This window comes from Podarcis tiliguerta (genome assembly GCF_965153285.1).
Source record: "Podarcis tiliguerta genome assembly, chromosome: 7".
NCBI classification, from domain to species: domain Eukaryota; kingdom Metazoa; phylum Chordata; class Lepidosauria; order Squamata; family Lacertidae; genus Podarcis; species Podarcis tiliguerta.
Window position 1 is genome coordinate 29,189,052 of NC_139540.1, and position 23,254 is coordinate 29,212,305.

Below are 23,254 nucleotides of genomic sequence, written 5' to 3' on the forward strand. Positions count from 1 at the left end.
GCAGTCAATTCTGAACTAGAATTGGTTTGACTCAGTATAAGGCTGAGTCTACCAGTATAAGGCATTAGACTACCATAGTCTAATGTACGAATGGGGAATCTGTAGCCCTCCAATATGTTATCGAACTCCCAACTCCTATTAGCCCAGTCAGCATGACCAATGGTCAAGAAAGCCTCTCCTCCTCCCAGAGGGGAGGTATTGTGAGCGGGAGCCATTCCCGCATTGGCAGGGGGGCGTGTTCGGCCCCCTGCATCATCAACCTGCTGCCGCACTGCCCTCCGGCTGGCCAGCCAGTAGGGTTGGCCCGGGGGTGGGGCTTTGCCTCATTCAAGCGGCCGCGGCAGCCTCCACCCCTCATTCAGCTGCTCGGAGGAGATCGGATCACCCACCCACCCTCTAGGATAAGTTTATGCTGTTGACATTGCTATGGACTTTGGTTGGTTGCCCTGGTTGCCATGGGGGCCTGGTAGGAGTTTTTATCCATTTGGCAAATTGGCACCAGCCTCTTGGTTTTTTGCCTACCTTGTAGCAAATCATCACAACTTTTCTGGTTTTGGTGGTTAGGCATTGGAATATGTGTTGTGTGTTGGTGGGCGGGGTGTGGCCATCACCTACTCCACCCCATGTTGGGTATTCCGTTAAAGGAAGGCAGTCATGGATCCTGTCCGATGCCCTGCTGGTGGCTAGGGCCTTGGCACGACCCCCGGTGACATCAGGGGAAGTATTTGCATCAACATTTGACCCCCCGCTGCGTGGTCGGATACATGTACAGTGGTACCTTGGGTTAAGAACTTAATTCGTTCTGGAGGTCTGTTCTTAACCTGAAACTGTTCTTAACCTGAAGCACCACTTTAGCTAATGGGGCCTCCTGCTGCCGCTGCTCTGCCACTACACAATTTCTGTTCTTATCCTGAAGCAAAGTTCTTAACCCGAGGTACTATTTCTGGGTTAGCGGAGTCTGTAACCTGAAGTGTATGTAACCTGAAGCGTATGTAACCCGAGGTACCACTGTATAGGTTGTGTGATCCAATGCCTAAGCCAATACCACTCACATGCTGTAATCAATAAAAGTTGTGGCCTTTTCAGCCCATTAACCTAAATACTTGTGTCCTTGTCTCTTATCCACCACTACGCGGGTGCGGATCCTCGACTCACAATAGAGGGAGTTGTGAGACAACAACATCTGGAGAGACATAGGTTCCTCATCCCTAGTCTAATGCTGAATATTTCATTAATCAGTTCCAAAACAGATGTCAACACCTTTGAAGTTCAAGAGCTAAGGTTTTCTACAGCAAGTACATTTTGAAATTCAGCAGTTTCCAGACATTAATGGAACACAGGCCACTTTCAAAAGGTGGACAGAAAACAGTGCTGCTGTTTCACAAAAAGAACACCAGATTGGTGATTTTTAATTTTTTTTAAAGCTCTTTTTCCTAATTACTTTGCCTAGTGTTGTCACTGGAATGGCAACAAGATGTCAGTCTTTCCTCTTTGTATTTTTATAGGGGAAATCTTAAGATTAATTATCTGTTAATGTGCAGTCATATTGCATGGTTTCCCTTTCTGGTGGATGGGCATAATTTTAGTTTCATGAATATTTAATTTCCAAAGTCCTCCATTATGCTGACATCCAGTGACTTGGCATATTATTTGACATGCTTTTTAATCAGATTTGGCATGTCAGAAAAGTGTTTTTATTACGATTCCCTTGTGTTTTGAGAGCTTAGCAATTTCATTTAGCTAAATTAAATATTCTGCATAATTCAAACTATATCTAGGGATTTCTTATTACTCGGTCATGACAACATGGTAAAATGATTGGTTTTTGTCATTTTCCTAGCCATATTACTTTAAATGCATGTGAAAGTCACAAGTATGGAGGCGGGGGGAAAGGCATGATTGGAAATCTAATTAAGAAATGAAAATAACAGCATGAAAGACCACTAAGCCTGTCAGTTATTTCATCTTCTTAAATGAGGCACAGAATAGACTCATGAAATGGTATGACAGCCAGTTCAAGATGTCCAACAACTGAAATACTTACTAGAAACGTGCATATTTATTCTACTTTTCATTGCATTTCCCCCCATATGTAGACATTAACAAGTGGTGTGGGATGAATACAGCTAGAGGAGCAATAGTCAGTGGTGCATCTAAGGCTCTGTTGCATTGGCCACCTTTGGCTTCTATGGGAGGGAGGACATAAAATAAATTTAATAAATAATATGCAATTTATTTGTCCCTTTCATAAAAAAGGAAAACAAATGTTTAAAAGCCTGTTTTCAATAAGTATGCACTTGGAATTTTTTATTCAGTGGCCTGATAGGCTCCAGTTTTGAACCCTTCCTTCAAATGCCTATCCAGAATATGCACAAGCAATAGGATTTCATGCATGCTTCGGGTGGGCAGTGGGTGCAATCGGTGGGACTCCTCAATTTATCTTGGAGGAACTTGTGAGGGGTAATACTGAAATGAGTGTGGGGGACACACAATATTGCTATGAGGTTAATCAGACCTTGCTATCAATGAAACATCAGGTGTATTTCCAATATTTTGCTGGCTATCATCACTGCAAGTCAAAACTTAACAGTGGCTATCATTCTGTTGAGACTTTCATCAGCTACAAATTGCTTCATGCAAATCACAAGAGGCATGCATATCAAAGCAAGGAATAAAATAAAGGCCTAGGATTGAGGATACAATACTCTAATTTGGTTTCTGGGTTGACACTTTTTCGGTTCAGCTCCATGTATTCTTGTGTCCACATCACAACACCTCTATATTCAACCAAATTATCAAAGCTATTTCAGGGCACATAGTCGTTTGCATGATCAGGACATGTGTTTAAGAGTCTACAAGATTAGCTGAGTGTATGAAAAACCATTGAGAGTTTGATTGCTTTCAAGTTTCAGCTCTGCTCAAGGGAAGACAATTGTAATTTGCATGAGACTTCCTCATGCAACCACCTCTGCACCTGATGTTGCAGGAAAAGGAATCACTGGTATTGGCTTTAGAGCTACAGCAGGGTGGTTGTATGAATCTACTCTATCCCCTGAGTTTGCTCTTGGCCTGTTACTATCAATATCTGAAAAATATATATTTGGGTTGAAAAGACTGAGAGTCAACTTGGGCAGGACTTTTATTGCTACCTGGGCCTCCATGAACATTCCAGTACAGTCATACCTGAGAAGCTGAATGCCTTGCGAGTTGAACGCTTTGGCTCCCAAATGCCGCAAACCCAGAAGTGAGTGTTCCAGTTTGCAAACGTTCTTTGGAACCTGAATGTCCGACACAGGTTCTGCTTGGCTGCAGGAGCTTCCTGCAGTCAATCGGAAGCCACACCTTGGTTTCCAAATGTTTTGGAAGTCAAACAGTCTTCTGGAACGCATTCCATTCTATTTCCGAGGTACGACCGTAATTGTTCCTAAACAGCATACTTCTTTGAGAGGCAGGGTAGCCCCCTGCTAGATACAGGCAAAATCTCCAGTTCTCAGAACTAGGAGCTACTCGTCAGCAGTGTGTCTGTCTTAGGAGAATTCAGCTCCACTTTATTGTTCATCATCTGGGCCACTTCTATGTCCATATGGATATATTCAATAATGCTTAGTTGAATTAAAGGTTATTCTAGGTCTGAACTCATGGTAGTTCACTGTACCTATGTGAAGTAAGATTTCATTTTAATAGGTAATCTTTCATTTTTATGTTATTAACTGCAATAAGATGGATCCAAAACAGCTGGTGTTCTGCAGTCTCCAAGACCACGTCAGCCGCTCTGGCACATTAAACCTTGAGCTACATTTGAGAATAAAGTGCTGCACTACCTTGATGCAGTTTGACCTTAAAAAAAGAAAAACTAGCTCTGCTTTGCCTCAAGCAATAAATGTTTTTAAAAACCTCCATAAGATTTATGTGTTATTTCCCTTTTGCCATTTATTGGATCGTACAAGCAGCATTACATGTACTGAATGTACATACAGTGCTGGCCTTGTAGCATTACTTGGTTTTATTCATTTTTAGAATAAATTTTGAAGCAGGCTTTTAAAGGAGTAAAAAGACCCACAATCTTCTATCAGTCAGGCAGCACAGGCCATTTCCTCTAGGCCACAGCTCTTCATTTTTATATAGTTAATATGTTGTTATAATGAGTAGGAACATGACAAAATTTCATCATGGACATTGTCAGCCTCAATCTGTTCAAAACTCATTTGGGGAAAATAAAAGGGCCTCCATTTAGCTTGTGAGTGAGTTGCCATTTAATAAGTGTGCCAAACATAATTACTGCATTGGGACGCGTCATCTGGGAATTGTATTGACTGTGTCGTTCTGTCAGACTTGTGCAGTTGTGGGGATCCTGCAAAATTAATGTATATGGCACTCAACTCATCTGTTTCATATTAAGGGTGCATTCAGTTGTCTGAAGTTACACTTGGAAGAACTTTGGCTGATTTCCTGTGACCCTTGCTGGATACAGCCAATGGTCCACCTGATACAACATTCTGTCTATACAAGTGGCTAGCCAAATGCCCCTGGGAAACACTCAAGTAGGGCATGATGGCGAATAGCCATCGCCTATTTATCTGTAGCATCTGGTGACTCTCAATCAGCCTCTGGCAATCTTTGAAGGAAAATGTAGGAGGATGTCCAGATATGGTCAAGTAGCCGCCACTGCATGGGTTTAATCAAATACATGTGCTACCAGACAGCATAAAATCAGAATGGGCTATGTACAGAAAGATTTGGTTTCTTTAAAACATTCCTTTCATTGGAAGACCCACTGGTATCTTTCCAGCACTGTCTGGAAGGATATTTAATTTAATAGTGTACTATATGGTGAAATGTTATTGATAGCAGAGGAACTGCTTAGCCTTTAAACCACAAGTTTATATCATTTCAATATTTTTATCATTTAGGTGCTCTAATGCACGAAAGATCATTGCACCAATATGATCACTGCACAGCAAGCATTCAGTATCCGCAGAATCATTTTGCATTTTCTTGAAATTAGTCTCCTTGCTTTGAAGGAGCAAAGTGAGCCCCCAGTCACCCAAAGATTTATTCATCCGCTATCATCACACAAATCCCACTTCAAACTCTTGCTCTATCATTCATAATACAAGTTCTCAATTCCCAAAGCCCGGTCTCTGTTCAAAGACCAAATCTGTTTCAAAACAGAGAGTAGCCGGAAGATTTATCCACACTCAGCTGACAATCTGTGAGATTTTCTTCTTGCTCTTTTGTTTTGCTCTTGATGGCTTGAAGCAGACTTTCCATACCCAGAAAATGGATGTTCCAGATGTTTGCTTTCACATCCAGTCACTTAGAAAGTATAAAGCCAGTTGATGCATTCCATTGTTAAATCTATGCTATTGAATAATAATTAAAAAATCATATTCTTTTGCTGCCATTTTAATAATGATGACTGGCAGTGAGGAAGGGGACACACTAAAATATACCAGCGATTTCCTGTCATCCGTTCTCACCCTAGTTAGATTGCTTTGAAAGGAGGAGGAGGGAAAAGTCCAGAGCTGTACATGAGAGGAGTGTCTTTGTGATACTATTCATTCTCTGTTCTGACAGAGAAGGCATTGTTTGCTCACTGTAATAGGCTTGGCAGCCAAATAAGGTAGGGATCTGTGCTGCGCATACAGATTCAGAAAGTAGCAGAGCGGGCAAGAATCTGAAAATTCCAAGAACCAGATCACTGGGAAGGACTTCATAGCATGCTGTGCATATAGCGTGTTTGGTATTGCCTTTGCATGACAATCTGTACAGTTCTGAATGAAGAAGCATGTAAGAATAAAGGTAATTTTTTAAAAATTGTTTTGCTTTTATAGTGATTAATTAAAACTGCTAATAAGCCATCACCTTAACACAGAAATTTAAACATTGAACATCTGCAGCCTTATTTTGACTCTGAGGATCATTTAAGTTAAACGCTGGTGCCTCCCCACTGTGCTTATGTCGACTGGATTAACATTTAATGAGAGAACTTGTGTAAAGAAGAAAAGGCCATTTAGGCTGCTTTAGCTGTTGCATTCTAGCCAGCAGCTAATGTTTATATGCAGTGTGGTTTGGGGATCTGGCTAATAGAAATGCATTTCTGCAAAGCCACTAGATGAGGTTAAATAGCTTTGCACACTTATATAGTTCCTTGCCTCTTGGTCACTTCCTGTAGCAAAAGCTGGTGTGAACAATATTGTGAAGCTAATATTATTTCCACACCATACAACAAAATGGAAAAAAGCATGCATTATTAAATATTATTAAGCAGTATTTATTAAAGCATTATGAGTAATGGATTGCAAGCTGTGTCAAAGCTGACATTTAAGTAGTCATTTGTGTGTTTGCCCTGGTCACCTCAGCGATTATTCCTTCATAACATCAATCTCCTCTATTTTGTCTCATTTCTTTTTTCTTTTCTTTTTTAAAAAGGAAAATCACAAATGTTTCACACATGCACAAACAGGCGCACATTTGAGTGCTTATCAGTCTTCTGGCTGTTTTAATTGCTGCTGTGCTCTGAAAAAATATTCAGGGTTCAGCAGCCATTATTAGTGAACTATAAACAAGAGGGTTTTATTTCTGAGAAGTAGTCTAAAAATATCTAATCTTTTGAGGAGGGAGCTGGGTGGCTTTGCTTGTTTAACTTCTCCCAAGTTGTGGTCTTTTTTGGGAGGTGGGGGGGCTGAAAATGGTACGTTTTAGAAACCATGCTCACAATTTACCTAAAGGGAAGCAGAAATTGGAGCGATACATAGCATCAAAGTAGCACCCAGGCTTTTATTCCAGAGAACCCTGCTCATGCTTCCTGTGGATCTGCTCACAAGTTCTGATCTTGCGGGGCTTTTGCTACTTTGTACTCCTGAGGTGTCTTAATCCCCAGGGAGCAACTGCTCTAAGAAGCAAAACACACTGTGTTGTGTATGTGACTCTGGAAACATGCTGCATGACAACAGCAGCTCTCGCCTATCTCATTTAAAAACTGCTATCTGATTAAGAGCAGCAGCAAGCATTTCAACTGTCATTGTTGGTGAACAAGTAAAAGATGTTTCCTGGCCTAAATCAATCGGTTCAGATCTGTGTTATGGGCTGCTTAGAGATTACTTTGTGCCAGAAGACATTTAAAGCCTATTTACATGTTACCTTTGTAGCATTACATGAGATGTGCGTTGTTGTTTTTTAAATTCACCTAAATGCTAAAGCCTCCTATTCTCACAGTGGCCGACCAGATGCCATGGGGAAGCCTGCAAGCTGGAGATGAGTTGCAGCAGTATTTCCCCAGCAACTGGTGTTCAGAGGCAGAACAGTGGAGGCAGACCATAGCCATCGCGGCTAATAGCCATTGATAGCCTTGCCCTCCATGATTTTGTCTGATCCTCTTTAAAAGCCAACCACGTTAGCAGCCATCAATGCCTTCTGTGGGAGCAAGCTTCTTTTATCTGCCCCAAACCTGCCAACACTCAGCTTCAATTGGATGTACAGTGGTACCTCGGTTTACATACGCTTCAGGTTACATACGCTTCAGGTTACAGACTCTGCTAACCCAGAAATATTACCTCAAGTTAAGAACTTTGCTTCAGGATGAGAACAGAAATTGTGCTTTGGCGGTGCAGCAGCAGCAGGAGGACCCTTAGCTAAAGTGGTGCTTCAGGTTAAGAACAGTTTCAGGTTAAGGACGGACCTCTGGAACGAATTAAGTACTTAACCCGAGGTACCACTGTACACTAGTTCTAGTGTTACAAAAGAGGGAAGAAAATGTTTGCACCATTTTATTGTGTCCCTTCTTAACTTGCCGTTTCCTCACAGGACAGTTGATTCGTTCCCTTTATTATTTTCATTGCCCTTTTCTGAGCGTTTTCCAACTTGTTTGAGGTGACCAGAACTATACACAATATTCCAAATGTGGTTGCACCATAGATTTGTATACAACGGCGTTCTGATACCGGCAGTTTTATTTTCAATTCCTTTCCTACTGATCTCTAGGACCATGCCTTTTTCACAGCTGGGTCTACATCTTCATCGAGCTATCCAGTACAACCCCAAGGTCTTTTTCCAGGTCAGTCACCAACAATTCATACCCCATGGGTATATATGTGAAAGTAAAAAAAATTGTTTCAGCATGCATCACTTTTTTAGAAGGCTGAGTTAGAGGCATTAAACCCACTGGCTTTATCCCATCCCCACCTGTGAATTTCAGAGCAGCAAATTCTAAATTGTATTAATTTCAGTCCCCTGTTAGCTCTCAAAACAGGGGAGGGGTATTATGGGGCATATACACAGTGGGATACATATGGCTTCTGAGCTATCTGAATTTTGTCTAATAGAGCACCTTCATTTTGAATTAAAGCAAGAGCTTGTTGCCTTTTGAGAGCTGGTGAAGGTGAAATAGAAACCTCACCAAGACTTTATTGCCTTTGCATTCATATGGGGAGAAGTGATCAAAATATACAGTGGTACCTCAGGTTAAGTACTTAATTTGTTCCAGAGGTCCGTTCTTAAACTGAAACTGTTCTTAACCTGAAGCACCACTTTAGCTAATGGGGCCTCCTGCTGCCGCCGCGCCGCCACCGCACGATTTCTGTTCTCATCCTGAAGCAAAGTTCTTAACCCAAGGTATTATTTCAGGGTTAGCAGAGTCTGTAACCTGAAGCGTATGTAACCCAAGGTACCACTGTACTAATGTAAGTTGAGAGTAGCTGTGCACATGCCCTAGATATATGTTCAGCTAGTCAGTTTCTGGTAAACTCTCTAAGCGCACATCTGATTATCTGAGATTACAAAACCACTTCCTTCTTGTATCTTTCTCTCTTATGTTTACTTGAAATGTAATAAGAGTCTCACTGACTCAGTCAACTTCCCTGTGCTTAAGAAGATTTAAAAATGTGAGTTGTTAAGATGCTACGTGTGTTTCATGTAAGCTCTTGTACCCTAAGGGTGAGGTGTCCTGGAAATACCCCGAATGCCTGATTAAACATTTCCATAGATATGCTGCTTTATTTATTAAAACACATGGGCCGCAATTCGGCATACAGCTGTTTCCGCAGAGTCTCCACTGAAATTAATGTAACTTCTACAAGGGCAACTGTAGGAGGGATTGCAAGCCATATGACCTACAATATGTATTTTAGCTGTTAACAGTTGAACTACGCATGTTATGATATCTAAAATAATTGGAAGAATTGGGCATGCAGGTTGTGATGTAAAAGCAGAAATATATTATATGCAGCAGAGGTGGAATTCTAAAACCCTTCTTTGCTACTCAATACTAAAGTGGCAGGGGGAGCAATCAACTGCAGGGGGGATCAGCAGGACATTTAGGGGATAAAAGACCATTGGGGGCAGTGATGTAATCACCCAAGATGGATGCCTAATTGATCTTGCCCCTTAACCTAGATAATTCTCCCACACACAACCACTCATTTTTATGTCTACATTTGAATTCCCCCCTAACAATGAGTGGGATATGATCCAGAGCCCTTGTGGATTAAGAAAAGCTGTCATTTAATAAATATTTTGACACCAGACACTAACTTCTAACACTGGTGACAGCCATGAAGGGCCCACAATTTAGTTCTTAAACCATTTGGGCAAAAAATATGTTTGTTGTGCTGTTGCTGCACTAGCTTCTTCAAATTCCTATGAACTCTCAAATGGCATTACTTTCCATTTTTAGTGGAGAAGGACTTGAATTAACTCAATAGGGATCTGCTTCTGTTTCTACTTACAGCTTTAAGATTGGCTATTGCCAGGTTTTCGGAAGCCCCAACTTCCAATATGTTTGAAAACTGGTACCAAAAAATTGGTTCTTGGCACTAATGGGACAGTTGATTGCCCAAAGGACCATACAAATATATAATGCTCAGACAGAGAATTTTAATGAGGTTTGGTATAGTTTTATTATATAGAGAGCTACAAAGGAACACAATTACCAATCTCCCTCCACACATGGATTTTTATGGCAGGACACTGAGATATGATATTCTTCAGAACTGGTATCCTCATGTCAGAGTCTTGAAAAACAGACCTTTCCTCAGTCACGTATTTCCCTTGTTTTTGTATTTGTTTTGTTACATATAAATATCAATAAAATACATATCATAAAAAGGCTATCAGGAACCTGGGTCAAGGTTAAGCTTGCTGCCTCCCACCTATTGTTCAGCTCTGCAAATGACTTCCAAATAGGTAAAGGTAAAGGACTGGACAGTTAAGTCCAGTCGCGAACGACTCTGGGGTTGTGGCGCTCATCTCACTTTACTGGCTGAGGGAGCTGGCGTTTGCCCGCACACAGTTTTTCCGGGTCATGTAGTCAGCATGACTAAGCCGCTTCTGGCAAAACCAGAGCAGCGCACGGAAATGCTATTTACCTTCCCGCCGGAGTGGTATCTATTTATCTACTTGCACTTTTGATGTGCTTTTGAACTGCTAGGTTGGCAGGAGCTGGGACAGAACAGTGGGAGCTCACCCTGTCGCGGGTATTCGAACCGCCGACCTTCTGATCGGCAAGCCCAAAGCTCAGTGGTTTACACCACAGCGCAACCCGCGTCCCATGACTTCCAAATACCACACTACTATTTGCAAAGTAACTTGTAGCTACACCTTAATCTTCTGCTTTGAAGTTACCAGACTGCCTTTCTCATCACAAGGTCTGCTTAATTTTACCCTGCTTTTCACATCTTCTTTGTATTTAAGGTGCAATTGAGGTGGAACGCGTGAAGCCCTCTTGATCCTATTTCATTCATAAAATTGTTCCAATACATTGCTTAAATTTGGTCAATCAAATGCATATATACTTTTCTTTACTACTTTTTGGTAAATGGCACAGTTCGGTTTTAAAACGTGTTATGTTAAATCTAATTGCTAGATGCTGGATCTGCCACATTCATATATGTTACATTAAATACAGAGTTTGATGAATGGTGCTTTCTGAGGTTATAAAATCGAGGGCATTTCCTTGTAAAATTAGTGGTTTGCGCTGATATATCAGGTGCAAAATGCGTGTCTCTGGCATTCTTTAGGCTAGGAAGCACATGTTATTTGCCTGTCGTCCATGTTCCCTTTTTAAAAATGCATGCATCTTGCTGCTTCCTCACTGAAACTGCATGACATCAGCTAATGGGTAAAGAAGGAAGCCTCTTTCACTATTTAAGTTGGCAGTTCATTTATGGTGTGCAAAACAGTAGCTCCTAATTCCACATCATAGAATCATAGAATTGGAAGGGACCCTGAGGGTCATCTAGTACAACCCTCCGCAATGCAGGAATCCTGCTCCAACCACCAACTTTCTGGTTAACACCCAGCCCAGGTATATAATATCTGTTCTGTTACTTTTCTCGAATGCTCACATGAAATGATGTTGTACTACAACTAGTATTGCCCATTAAATATTTCCTAATGAGTAATTAACTAATGCAAACTCAAGATGCGCTGATGACCACTCCTTTAGCTTTACAAAACAGTAGATCAAGACTCAGCTAAATAAACGGAGTGGGATTTCTGGGTCAGCCTTGTAAAAAGTCTGTGAACATTATTACCTGCAAAAGTGTTTCTTAGCCTCCTGAGGGCTGGCAGTAGAGCACAGCTGGCCATACAGTGAAGTCGAGCGAGGGGAGCTATAATGCAACAGGTCCTGCTCCCTCTAAGCAAGCGGTTCTCAACCTGTGGGTCCCCAGATGTTGTTGGACTACAACTCCCATCATCCCTGAGCTCTGGCCTTGCTAGCTAGGGGTGATGGGAGTTGTAGTTCAACAACATCTGGGGACCCACAGGTTGAGAAAGGCTGCTCTAAGCTAACCCTTGAGTGCAGTGGAAATCTCTCTTCTATTACCTGTGTCGAGGTAAGATTCAGATGGCAGTCTGCACACTTTTGTTCATGGAGCTATCTTGTACTTCACCTCAGACAGCAAAATGTCTTGGGCTGACCATGCTACAGAAAGACAAAGAGCTCTTTCCTCCCTGCTTCAGCACCCTGCTGCATTTCTGTTCTGGATGTGGAGGAAGGTTCTTATCTCCCCTGGAAACCAGCTTGTTTTCTGGTCAGGTATATCCATCTGTCTTCTGCAATCCGACTCATTCACTCATATGGAATTCCATGCACTCACCTGCATGCAGTCCCTTTTTGCCTATGGATTCCAGGCGAACGATTACATCCAAAGCTGCTCTGTGTGCAAAAACAATGCAATTTTGATTTATAGAGAAGGACAAATCTGTCTGTTCCAGTTTCTCAGTTTCCCATACACTTTCCACATTTGCCACATCCTCTTGAAAATTCTTTTTGTACACATTTCTCATAATATACACATTTAGATGCAGTTTTGCATTTGAAAGCAATTGACCTGTCCACCTGCCATTTGCATAGAATGCCACTTCTATGCAATATTTCCCTAAACATTTCCACACAGTAGCATTGTCTATTGCTATTGTTACATCACTCTATTTTTGCAAGTAGCTATTAAAAAGAAAAGAAAAATAACCAAAGATCACAGGTGATGTTTTTGTGTTTCATCAACTGCTACATATGGCTGTGATCCAAAGGACTCCTTGCATAGGACTAACGTTCTTTTGTCCATTGATAGGCTCTGATGATCTTTCCTTCTGGCTGCAGTGTATCATCCTCTATCAGATGCTGCTTGGGAATGTTCCCTAACCTTCAAAGAGTTCTATTTTGGAAATGTCCCAGTCGGTGTGTTTGGATCCCATCCGTACTGCACAGTTTCTCACTTGCTTCTCTCTCTTCCACTTTGATGGATCTTTAAATTCTCAGCAGTGTTAATTGATTCTCCAGGTTTTCTGTCCTTTCATTTCCAAATAGGTTGGTCCATCTTATTATTACGGTCTTGAAAGCAGGAGAACTCAAAACAAATAGCTTCCTGAAAATACTCTTTTGCTGTTCCTTTGACCTTGTCTTCTAATGCTGGTATATTTCGGCGCTTGGCGAACTGCAAGGCAACAGCATTAAATAACTTTTTTAGCTGCACTCATCATTCTTTTCCCCACTGTCCTCCAGCCAGTTGGCATGCTAGAATCTCTTCATTTTCAGAAAGAAGCATGGTTCAGATAGTGTAGTTTTCCTCCAAGTCCCCTGTTACCTGATCACCCACTTTGGCAGATTGTAAAGAACACTAAATATACTGTGGAATGTCTGCATTTCCCACTTTTCCAACTTTCCTACTTAACTCCATTCGGAGTCATGAGAGCTGCTAAGTCAATTCTTCTATACCACTTTTAAAGCAATTAATTTACAAAATGTTAGGGCTAAAATACATTCCCCAAAGACTCCAGGGGTTGCAAAGCTTTCATTTCTTTATTTAAACCATGCTTGCTCTGCCTAGTTTTCAGTGTCGTATCAGTGTAGCTCGAAGTGTTCACAGAGGATAATCAAATGTAAGAGAACATTCATTGCACCAGAATCAACGTCTTGATTCCTCAGTTTGCTGGGCTCCCAAATGAATGCTTAGAACTGGCCGCACCCTGACAGCTGCGTTAACACTGTGTGACAAACATAAATCTGCACGGTCTGTGATGTCGTTGATACAAGTGGATATGCTACTGCACATTTTTAGGATTAAATTATGTGACAATTTTTGAATTGTCAAAGCCAATGGGGATTTCTAAGTTGATTTTCTATTCACTATTACAATATGTACAAACATCTGAATCTTCCGCAGTAGTAGTTCTAGGCTGGGTGACTTCAAGTGCTCTAAATAAGAAAGCAAAGAAGGGGTTCAAAAACTTTGGGTTGCTTATTTCAGTGTCTAGTTAGTGAGAACACTCTTGGCTAAGACCCTCTGTCTCCCTACAAGGGCCTAAGATGACCCACACATCATGCTCATTATTATTAATCAATTTGTATACACAACTATGCCATAACTGAAATAAATTTAAAAAATGTCCAGTAGCACCTTAGAGAGCAACTAAGTTTGTTCTGGGTATAAGCTTTTGTGTGCATGCACACTTCTTCAGAGCCGTCAACCTCACAATTTTTTAATTTATTTTGATTGTGTCAGACCAACACGGCTACCTACCTGAATCTATGCCATAACCATCACACTTACCCTGGGCTGAAAATCTAGGTAATCCAAAGGAATAACATATGACCCAGTGTGTGTGTGTGTGTGTGTGTGTGTGTGTGTCATTGACTTGATTTGTATTCTGGAATTCATTGCCTTTGTATACTAGGTAGGCAGGCACTCTTTGTGTTTAGTTTTAGATGACAGCTTAAAGCACTTCTATTTACACAAGCTTACCCAAATTAATGGGCTCTGATCTTTGCCTTTTATGTGCACTGCTTTGAGAATGTTTTTCTTGATTTAGTAGTATAGAAATTGAAGTACAAAACAAATATGTTCAGATTAGTATTGATAGAATTGCAAGACTTGTGTCCCCTGCCCCCCCCCAATTACTAACAATTAGATTAAATATTTCACTATTCAGGTAATGTGCAAGAGACAGTGTGGGATAGTTGACAGTGTTGGACTTGGATCAGGGAAATCCAAGTTCAGATCAGCCATATAATTTGCTGAGTGATCTTACATCAATTCCAACATAGCTTCCCTCACATATTTGTTATAAAGTTAAGATTGATGAGAGATAACATACCGTATTTTTCGCCCTATAGGACGCACCGGCCCATAGGACGCACCTAGATTTGGGGGGGGGGGAATAAAGGGGAAAAAATTTTTCCCCCCAGGCGCGGGGCTGGGGCGGGGGAAGCCCGAGCTTCCCCCTCCCCCAGCCCCCAGAACGGGACCCAGAGCGATGCCGAAGCTGCGTGCAGCTTTGGCCTCGCTCTGGGAGCTTGCGGGGCTGGAGGAGGGGGAAGCCCTCCGCCAGCCTTCTAACCAAGTCGGGGGACCGCGGGAAAGGCGCGCCGCGCCTCTCCCGCTGTCCCCCGAGTTTGCGGGGCTGGCGACGGAGAGGAGCAGGCTTCTCCCCCCGCCAGCCTTCTAACCAAGTCGGGGGACAGCGGGAAAGGCGTGCTGCGCCTCTCCCGCTGTCCCCCGAGTTTGCGGGGCTGGCGACGGGGAGGAGCAGGCTTCTCCCCCCGCCAGCCTTCTAACCCAGTCGGGGGACAGCGGGAAAGGCGTGCTGCGCCTCTCCCGCTGTCCCCCGAGTTTGCGAGGCTGGCGACGGGGAGGAGCAGGCTTCTCCCCCCGCCAGCCTTCTAACCAAGTTGGGGGACAGCGGGAAAGGCGGGCTGCGCCTCTCCCGCTGTCCCCCGAGTTTGCGGGGCTGGCGACGGGGAGGAGCAGGCTTCTCCCCCCGCCAGCCTTCTAACCAAGTCGGGGGACAGAGGGAAAGGCGCGCCGCGCCTCTCCCGCTGTCCCCCGAGTTTGCGGGGCTGGCGACGGGGAGGAGCAGGCTTCTCCCCCCCGCCAGCCTTCTAACCAAGTCAGGCTTCTCTCCCCCCCCCCCCAGTTTGTGGGGCTGGCGGTGGGGCTCTCCTGAAGCCTGGAGAGCGAGAGGGGTCGGTGCGCACCGACTCCTCTCGCTCTCCAGGCTTCAGCGAAAGCCTGCATTCGCCCCATAGGACGCACACACATTTCCCCTTCATTTTTGGAGGTGAAAAAGTGTGTCCTATAGGGCGAAAAATACGGTACATGCCACTCTGAGCAACTTGGAAGATAAAAATTAAATAAATACATATTGCAAGATTATGTTAAGAACAAGAACTTTAAGGTGTTTGCTATTAATCTCCTTGTCCCAAGGAAATTCAACTTACAAAGAAAGCCTATGAATGTTTCCTTGAAAGTCCCACTTTGTTCAGTGAGGCATACTCTCCAGTAAATGTGCTTAGAGTTTTATTCACAGGGTGTTCTGGTTTTGCTGTGTTTGTGATTCCATTATACTTTAATGGAATTGCACCTCAGTTGTTGAAACTTATCCAGAGGTTACTGGAATATCTCTATCATCTGGTTAGAATTTCATTACAAAAGAGCAGGAATGGACAAACCTGTCAATTTTCTACTCTTAAGTTCAATTGTCCACAGCAGTTTGTAATTAAAAAAAAAAATCATTATGAAATTTCTCCCAATTCTCTTGTATGTAGTTTTGCCTAATATGCCTATTTTTGCAAATCTATTTTTACACTTTACCCTAGAATATACATTTTTATACACAATGTTATACCCTTTGCTTGGAAGCAGAACTGTATTGCAAAAGTCAGAGAAATACAAATTTCAAAGGATGGCTGTGTTTTTGTCCACCTATTGTTTTGGAAAATATAGGTAGGTCTACCTTTAAATGAAAACTTAATTGAAAATCTTCCCCATATATAAGTGTTAGTAAAGAAAATGGCATCGGGATATATTCCTCCCCCTGCTCCCCGTTAATATATAAATAGGGCAATTTCATTTCTGCCATGCTTCTCAAATTTATTGCCAAGTACATATAACTTGGCTGAAATAACTAAGGGAAATCAGAATGGAGATCTTGCTCTTATTACCCAAGAGAGACACTGCCGTCTGCCTGGGTTTTGATAGCTGTAGTTGTTTGTATTCACTTAATCAAAAACAAGAAATTCCCAGGGAAAAGAAATACCAGGTTTTGTCATTCTCCTTGTAGGAGAAGGGAAGAGTTAAAGTTGGTGAACATGGGACAAAAGAAAGATTAGTCTTCTTTGATAAATGTCAGGTTTTTCATACTTACAGCCAGTTTTAAAATGATTGATTGATTTTATTTATTATATTTCTATGCCTCTTTTCATTCACACAAATTGCAAAGTGGATTACAAACAATAAATAACAATAACATAATTGTTGTTGTTTAGTTGTTTAGTCGTGTCCGACTCTTCGTGACCCCATGGACCAGAGCACGCCAGGCACTCCTGTCTTCCACTGCCTCCCGCAGTTTGATCAAACTCATGTTCGTAGTTTCGAGAACACTGTCCAACCATCTCAATAACATAATAGAACATTACAAATACAACATAAATTGTATAGAATAAGTAACAAATTATTAGTAAAACAATTATAGGCTACAAAACACTATTAACAAAACAAATAAGCTAAACAGCGCAATTACAATTCACAAAGTACTGCAGCAGTCATAATTTATAAAACAACATTAACAACATTAACAAAATAGCAACCAAAAAATAAACTAAGCACTGTTGAATTCATGCGCACATTCTCCCCATCCCCATAACTCATGATCTTCTTTTAAATGAACATGATTGCTAACGGGGGGGGGGGGGGGAGCTACACTAAACTAAAAGGATTGCTTAATATATGATAATTCTGTGCCCTGGGTTACTCCGATGTCTTATATACCCCAGGGGATAGTAATGTAAAACAAAGATGGGGAAAAGGGAAACTTTTGAAACAATCCTTCCTCTATTTTACACAAGGGAAAGTTTTAAAGGAAGTTTCAGAGAGATCTGATTCTAAAATAACATAAAATTGCACAATTGATGACACAATCTGTAAATTTAGCGGCTTTGAAATTCTATTAGTACATCATATAGGAAATACTGGGAGCAAGGCAGCCTGTATAGTCAAAATGGTGCCATCCATGCACAAGAGAGGTATTAGCAGGCATGCTAGAGGGGAGTCCCAAGGTTTTCAGGGGTAACAAGCAATTTTAGGGTAGGAAAGCCCAAAGGTGAGGGGCAATACAGTGGTACCTTGGGTTACAGACACTTCAGGTTACAGACTCCGCTAACCCAGAAATAGTACCTCGGGTTAAGAACTTTGCTTCAGGATGAGAACAGAAATCACGCAGCAGGCGGCAGTGGGAGGCCCCATTAGCTAAAGTGGTACCTCAGGTTAAGAACAGTTTCAGGTTAAGAATGGACCTCCATAACGAATTAAGTTCTTAACCCGAGGTACCACTGTACCCAAACCAGCCCAATGTGTACTAAGCATGCTCAGTGGGTGTGGAATGACTTTGTGGGGCAGGGGGCGGGGACAGGAAAACAGAGATACAGGGGGAATGAGTTGGAGTATTCTGGAAGAAGGTATGGCTGGCTGGCTGGCTGGCTGGCTGGAACTCGAACAGGAACACTTAGCAGTGAGCACTTCGTTATGGGTCCCAGGGGTATTATATTAATCTTTAGAAAGGTTGCCAGGAAATATCACTGCAAAACAAATGTGAACCTTCATTTCCTCTGTGAAGCATGATTAGCTACATGAAAACCCGTTTTGTCCAGTGTAATTCAAGTACAAATTTCAGCTGATAAATTTGGCCAAATTGGAAAGACGGTAAGTTTCGTGATGCAAATAAGTGATCCAGAGGATAAATTCAGGGACATGTAGGAGCGTCCATGAACTCAGCTGAACTTGCACCATTTATTTGCTTGTTGTTTTTTTTATTCATGGAACAGCTGCTCCCTTATGTGCTGCATGAGCTGCTTTGGAATCTCTCTTGTGCTTCAAAGGTGACTTACAATCTAACATGACGCACTGCTGACTTGCGAGGGCCATAGCATCTGCTCTGCATGCAGAATGCCCCAAGTTCAATTCCTGGGCAACACCAGACAGGGCTGAAAAGGACTCTTTTCATGAACCCTGGCAAATCACTACCTGTGCTGGTCCCGTGAGCTAACCAAGAGGTGAGGTCCAAGTCCAGTCCAAGGTCGAAGGTGCAGTATGGTGGCCGTCCATAAAAGTTGAAGCTGGATGCAGGGCAGGTAGTCTGGTGAGGTCAGGAGCTCCGGCAGGACAGAGTTCAGGCAGGAACTGTCAACCAACGAAGTTGCTCTCGCAACTTGGGACTGGGGCTGGCTGGCTTTTATCTGCCCCGAGGCACAGGGTGGCTCCGATCCTCAGGTGACTTGCCTCTCCTGGCCTAGAGGTGAGCACTCCTCCTGCAGGAACTTAGTTCCCTCCGCATCTCTGCCCTGAGCCTCTGCAGCTCAGGAGAGGCTGGAGGGTTACCGGACCCAGAGGCAACCTCAGCTTCCTTTGCCAGGGCTGAGAGTGGAGCACCTGCAGGCAATGGGTCCTCCACCCCCTGAGGAGCCCGAGCAGACTCAGCTGGTGCCTGCACCTGAGGATCCAGCACAGGTGAGGACCCTTCAGGCTCATGCCCCAGCCCCGGTTCAGCTGGTTCTGGAGGCGGGGAATCCTGTGCAGGCTGGGATTCTTCAGGTTCAGCATCTGAATCCAAATCCCAGGCCATCACACTACTAGTTAGTGCACACAGTACACAGACTAATCTTCTGACTTGGCATAAGACAGGCTCTCGTGTTTCTATGATTTGATGAAAGGAAACAAAGCAGTGTAGCTAGCCGCTCGGGTGCCAAGTGCAGTGTGCATGTCCTGCAGCCGGGGTGGGGTGAGCTACCCATGGGCACAGGGCGCGCTGCGTGGAGCCTCCTCCTCAGCTGTAGGGCAGCTGAGGGAGAGGTGGAGGCCAGACGCAAGTCCCAGACTGCCGTTTTAGGCAGCGCAGAGCCTGCAGGCGCTCAAGCCACCACATCACTCTCAGGAGAGACGCGTGGTTCATGCACCCTTCAGGTCACACGGTAAGTGCCGGCTTCTGCAGTGTGGTGCCCAGTGCCAGCCGCATTTTGTTACATTTGTTGACTGAACTAAAAGGTTTCGTGAGCCCATTTTTTAAAAAAACCTCATATTTTTGTCATTTTGTCAGCCCCCTCAGGGATGACACCTGGGGTGGACTGCACCCCCCGCTCCCCCTTCCTCCGCCACTGAGGAAGCTTACCAATTTATTCACAGGGTCTTCTTTTCTTTTTGAAAGGCTTCTCACTTTGCAGTAAATAAATTACTTTACAATCTCCTGTTCAAGAAAGAGATGCTGCTCAGTAGTGATGCAGGAAAGGTCCCCCCCAAAAAACTTTTGACTACTCTTTCTTGTTTTGTTGCGGTCCAGAAACAATTGCACATGTTTAAACTCTTTTACGATCACTGTGACTTAAGTGTATTGGATGGACTGTACTGTGTGTTTAAGAAGATTAATGGAAGATATTCCGTTCAGAAATTACGATAGAGGATTTGGGGTTTTTTTAAAAAATGCAACTGAAAGCAGGAAGGGTGGAGGAGGGTAGTAGTAGTAGCAAAATAACCACAAACAGATGTGAAGCCATCATCCTGCATATTTTGCACACAGTTAAATGATGTGTGTTACATGAGTCACATTGTAAGCTACTTGACAATAAGCAGACAGTCTTTATTATTATTATTTTGTGTGTGTGCAGATATAGTTAATTACAAAGTCAGGGAATAGAACAGTTGGGGAGCTTTAAAAATAAACAAATAAATAAATAAAGCCACAAACTGGCTTTATCCTTTATAAAAGGATAATCCTCTTATTCCTGTGAGTTGCTTTTATTATACGTTACAGTGGAATAATAAAAATGGGATGGCAATCTCTCTAGATATTTGCTCTTGGAAGACTTAAAAACACTGTTGGTATTTCTATAGAGGCCTTTGACAGTGTTGTTCGGATTACTAACCACACATAAGTATTTTAAAGGCAGGAATCAAGTGTGCATTTTATATTTATTTTGTCCACTGTTAGGAGTACTGCTAGACTTCATTTAAATTCATAATCCATTTTATGCATGTCTGAGGCTCAAGACATGGTAATGGGAGGTCTAGACAGGGATTTAACAATATTTTGAGTAACTGGCAGCATAGTTATAAGTGAAGAGATCTCTCTTTCTAAAATATCCATACTTCAAAGGCATTCTTCAATACACAGATCACAATAATGGTGAGATTTACAACAATAGAAGTATGGTTGTTATCTGTGAGGTTATTTAGGGATACGCAGAAACCTCTAGCTAAAGCAGCTGCCAGTGCCTCAGGCTTTGAAGTTAGTGCTTTGGGTTTGCTCATCCTGAAAAAGCAGCATTCGGAAGGCTGCTAGCTATCTCGTGCAAGTATACAGGGCTGAGGTTTCTTAGGGTGAATGTTATCCGACAGAAACTTTAATGCAGGTCTCCTAGTGCCTTAGGAGTGCCTTAGTTCTAAGCCCCTAATCCTGAAGTAAGGCACTCTGAATGAAGGCCTTTGACTAACCATATGTTTTTGCTAATGGAAGTGGATCAGTGGAGAGTGTTTGTTTCAGAGCTCCAATGATGGAATTCAAACCCCGTAACAGCTATGACTGCAAGGCAGGTTCGCTTCCCCTTTTCACCCACTCCACAAATTGATTTATTCATATGACTGTGGATAGTAAAGCACTTTGCATGCAGGAGTTCTATTATAGTTCTATTAAAGTCAGACCATTGGGCCATCTAGCTCAGAATTGTCTATACTGACTGGAAGTGGCTCTCCAGGGTTTTTCGGGTAAGCATCTTTCCCAGCCCTTCCTTGAGATCACTTCCTTGTCACACTTGGGATCTTGCAAGGCAAATACTCTACCGCTGAGCTGTGACCCTTTTCAATATAATGGATCCATGTTTGTAAGCTTGGGTGTTCACTTTCGCCTTCAGAATGGTTTTACTGCTCTTTGTGGGAAGGGTACTCTCAAAGGTCAAGCGGTGGAGAGTCCAATAGCCTGATTTGGTCCATCTACAAGTTTTTCAGCAAAGAAGCCCCACCAAGTGCTTCTTCCCCATGGGAACTCCTGAGGAGAAAAGCACAGCAAATTGCATGATGACTTAAGTGTTCACGAGCCATTAAGCCAGTCCTTGTACCTGATTACAACTTCCCCAGTTGACAAGCTGCTGCTGTGTATTACGTTCTGCTAAACAAAAAGGTTGCTTGGCAACCAGGTTGCTCTAATCTTAGTGCAAGTTACTTGAGTATGCTGCAGTCTTTGGCCAGTTTTGCAGCACTTGTAAAACCGCAAGCATTGGGGTGATATATATATAGTTGGGTATATAACCAATCTGAGTTGATGGGGCTGTCAGTGGCCCGTTGTGTCTCATCACTGCACAATGAGACCAGAACCTGAGCAGAATCGCCAATTCTAACCACTAGAAAACCCCTTAGAGCTTTCAGGAATCCATCAGATTCCATTTGTTTCCAGGACTACCTGAATTCCCCACCACCATCTGCAGAGGTGAGGAGTTGTTGTTGTGAGTCCAAATCTCACCAGAAACTGGTATGTCATAGAACTGAATCAAAGAACTATACAGTTGGAGGCATCCCAAGGCTCATCTAGTCCAACAGTCTGCAATGCAGGAATCTCAGCTAAAGAATCCCTGACAGAGGACCATCTGACCTCTGTTTAAAAACCTCCAAGGTAGCGAACTGGATTGTACAACTCTTCCATCCCCCCCCCATCAGAACACCCATCTCTGCTCTTGGAACAAATATGAAAGGCTTGGTATGGCTTGCTGAATGTGGTGGACTAATAACCACCCAAGTTAGCCCCATGGAAACCATGATGTCCCAAGCCAGCTGTTCAGAGAGGCTCAGCATGAACATGGAAATCACCCAAGTCTACTTCCCTGGGTGACCTTCCTGGGGTGCAAGCCTGGGCAGTATGTATGGAAGTCCTAGGCTGCCTGCCCCAGACCACAAGACCTCCTCTCAGCCTTGCTGAAGTGGTCCAAAGGAAAGCAGAGCAATACATTTAGCACTAGCTGTCTTAGGGATTCCACTCTGGATTTGTGTAGGGTTTCCTCCTTAGCCTATTATTCTCCAGAAGATATCTCACAAGGCAGCAGAGGTTTAGGATCAGAAACTTAGCAGGAATCTAAGAACACTGGATGTTTCCATTGGTTCACCTAGCTTAACATTGTCTACATTGACTGGTAATGGCACTCCAGGGTTTCAGACGGGATTCTTTCCCAGCCCTACCTAGAGGTGCCTGGGACTGAACCTGGGACCTTCTGCATGCAAAGCAGCTGTTCTACCGCTGTGCTACATCCCTTCCCCTTAGGAAAGCCTGCCTTAGCATTATTCCTGGCAGAGTCTTCCTGACTGGGTTTCCCCACATTCTGTAGCACCTACAAATAATAGCAATCATTTATTATTTATATCTGGGTTGCCCCAGACACTCTGGGCGGCTTCCAGCATAATATAAAAACACAACGAGACATCAAACATTTAAAACTTCCCTATACAGGGTGCCTTCAGATGTCTTCTAAGTGTCTTATAGTAGTTTATCTGTTTTACATCTGACTGGAGGGTGTTCCACAGTGCAGGCTCCACTACCAAGAAGACTCTCACTGCCTGGTTCCCTGTAACTTCACTTCTCACAGGAAACCTCCAGAAGGCCCTCAGAGGTGAACCTCAGTGTCCAGGCTCAACAATGGGGTTGAATACGCTTCTTCAGGTATACAGGGTCGATGCCGTTTAGGGCTTTAAAGGACAGCACTGACACTTTGAATTGTGCTCAGAAA

General features: G+C 43.0%; 1 protein-coding gene across 8 annotated transcripts in view; it reads left to right on the top strand.

Moving 5' to 3' along the window:
- PAG1 (phosphoprotein membrane anchor with glycosphingolipid microdomains 1) overlaps nucleotides 1-23,254 on the top strand; it is a 103,718-nt gene that overhangs the window by 51,696 nt on the left and 28,768 nt on the right. For 3 of the 8 annotated variants that reach the window (XM_083451252.1, XM_083451255.1, XM_083451257.1), the window contains exon 2: nucleotides 7,984-8,056. The exons of 2 other annotated variants lie outside the window; for them this stretch is intronic. The gene's annotated coding sequence lies outside the window, so the exon portion shown is untranslated. Of the gene's footprint in view, nucleotides 1-5,561; nucleotides 5,803-7,983; nucleotides 8,057-23,254 lie in introns of those variants that run through there. 3 more of the 8 variants (XM_083451254.1, XM_083451256.1, XM_083451251.1) reach the window with 2 other exon arrangements.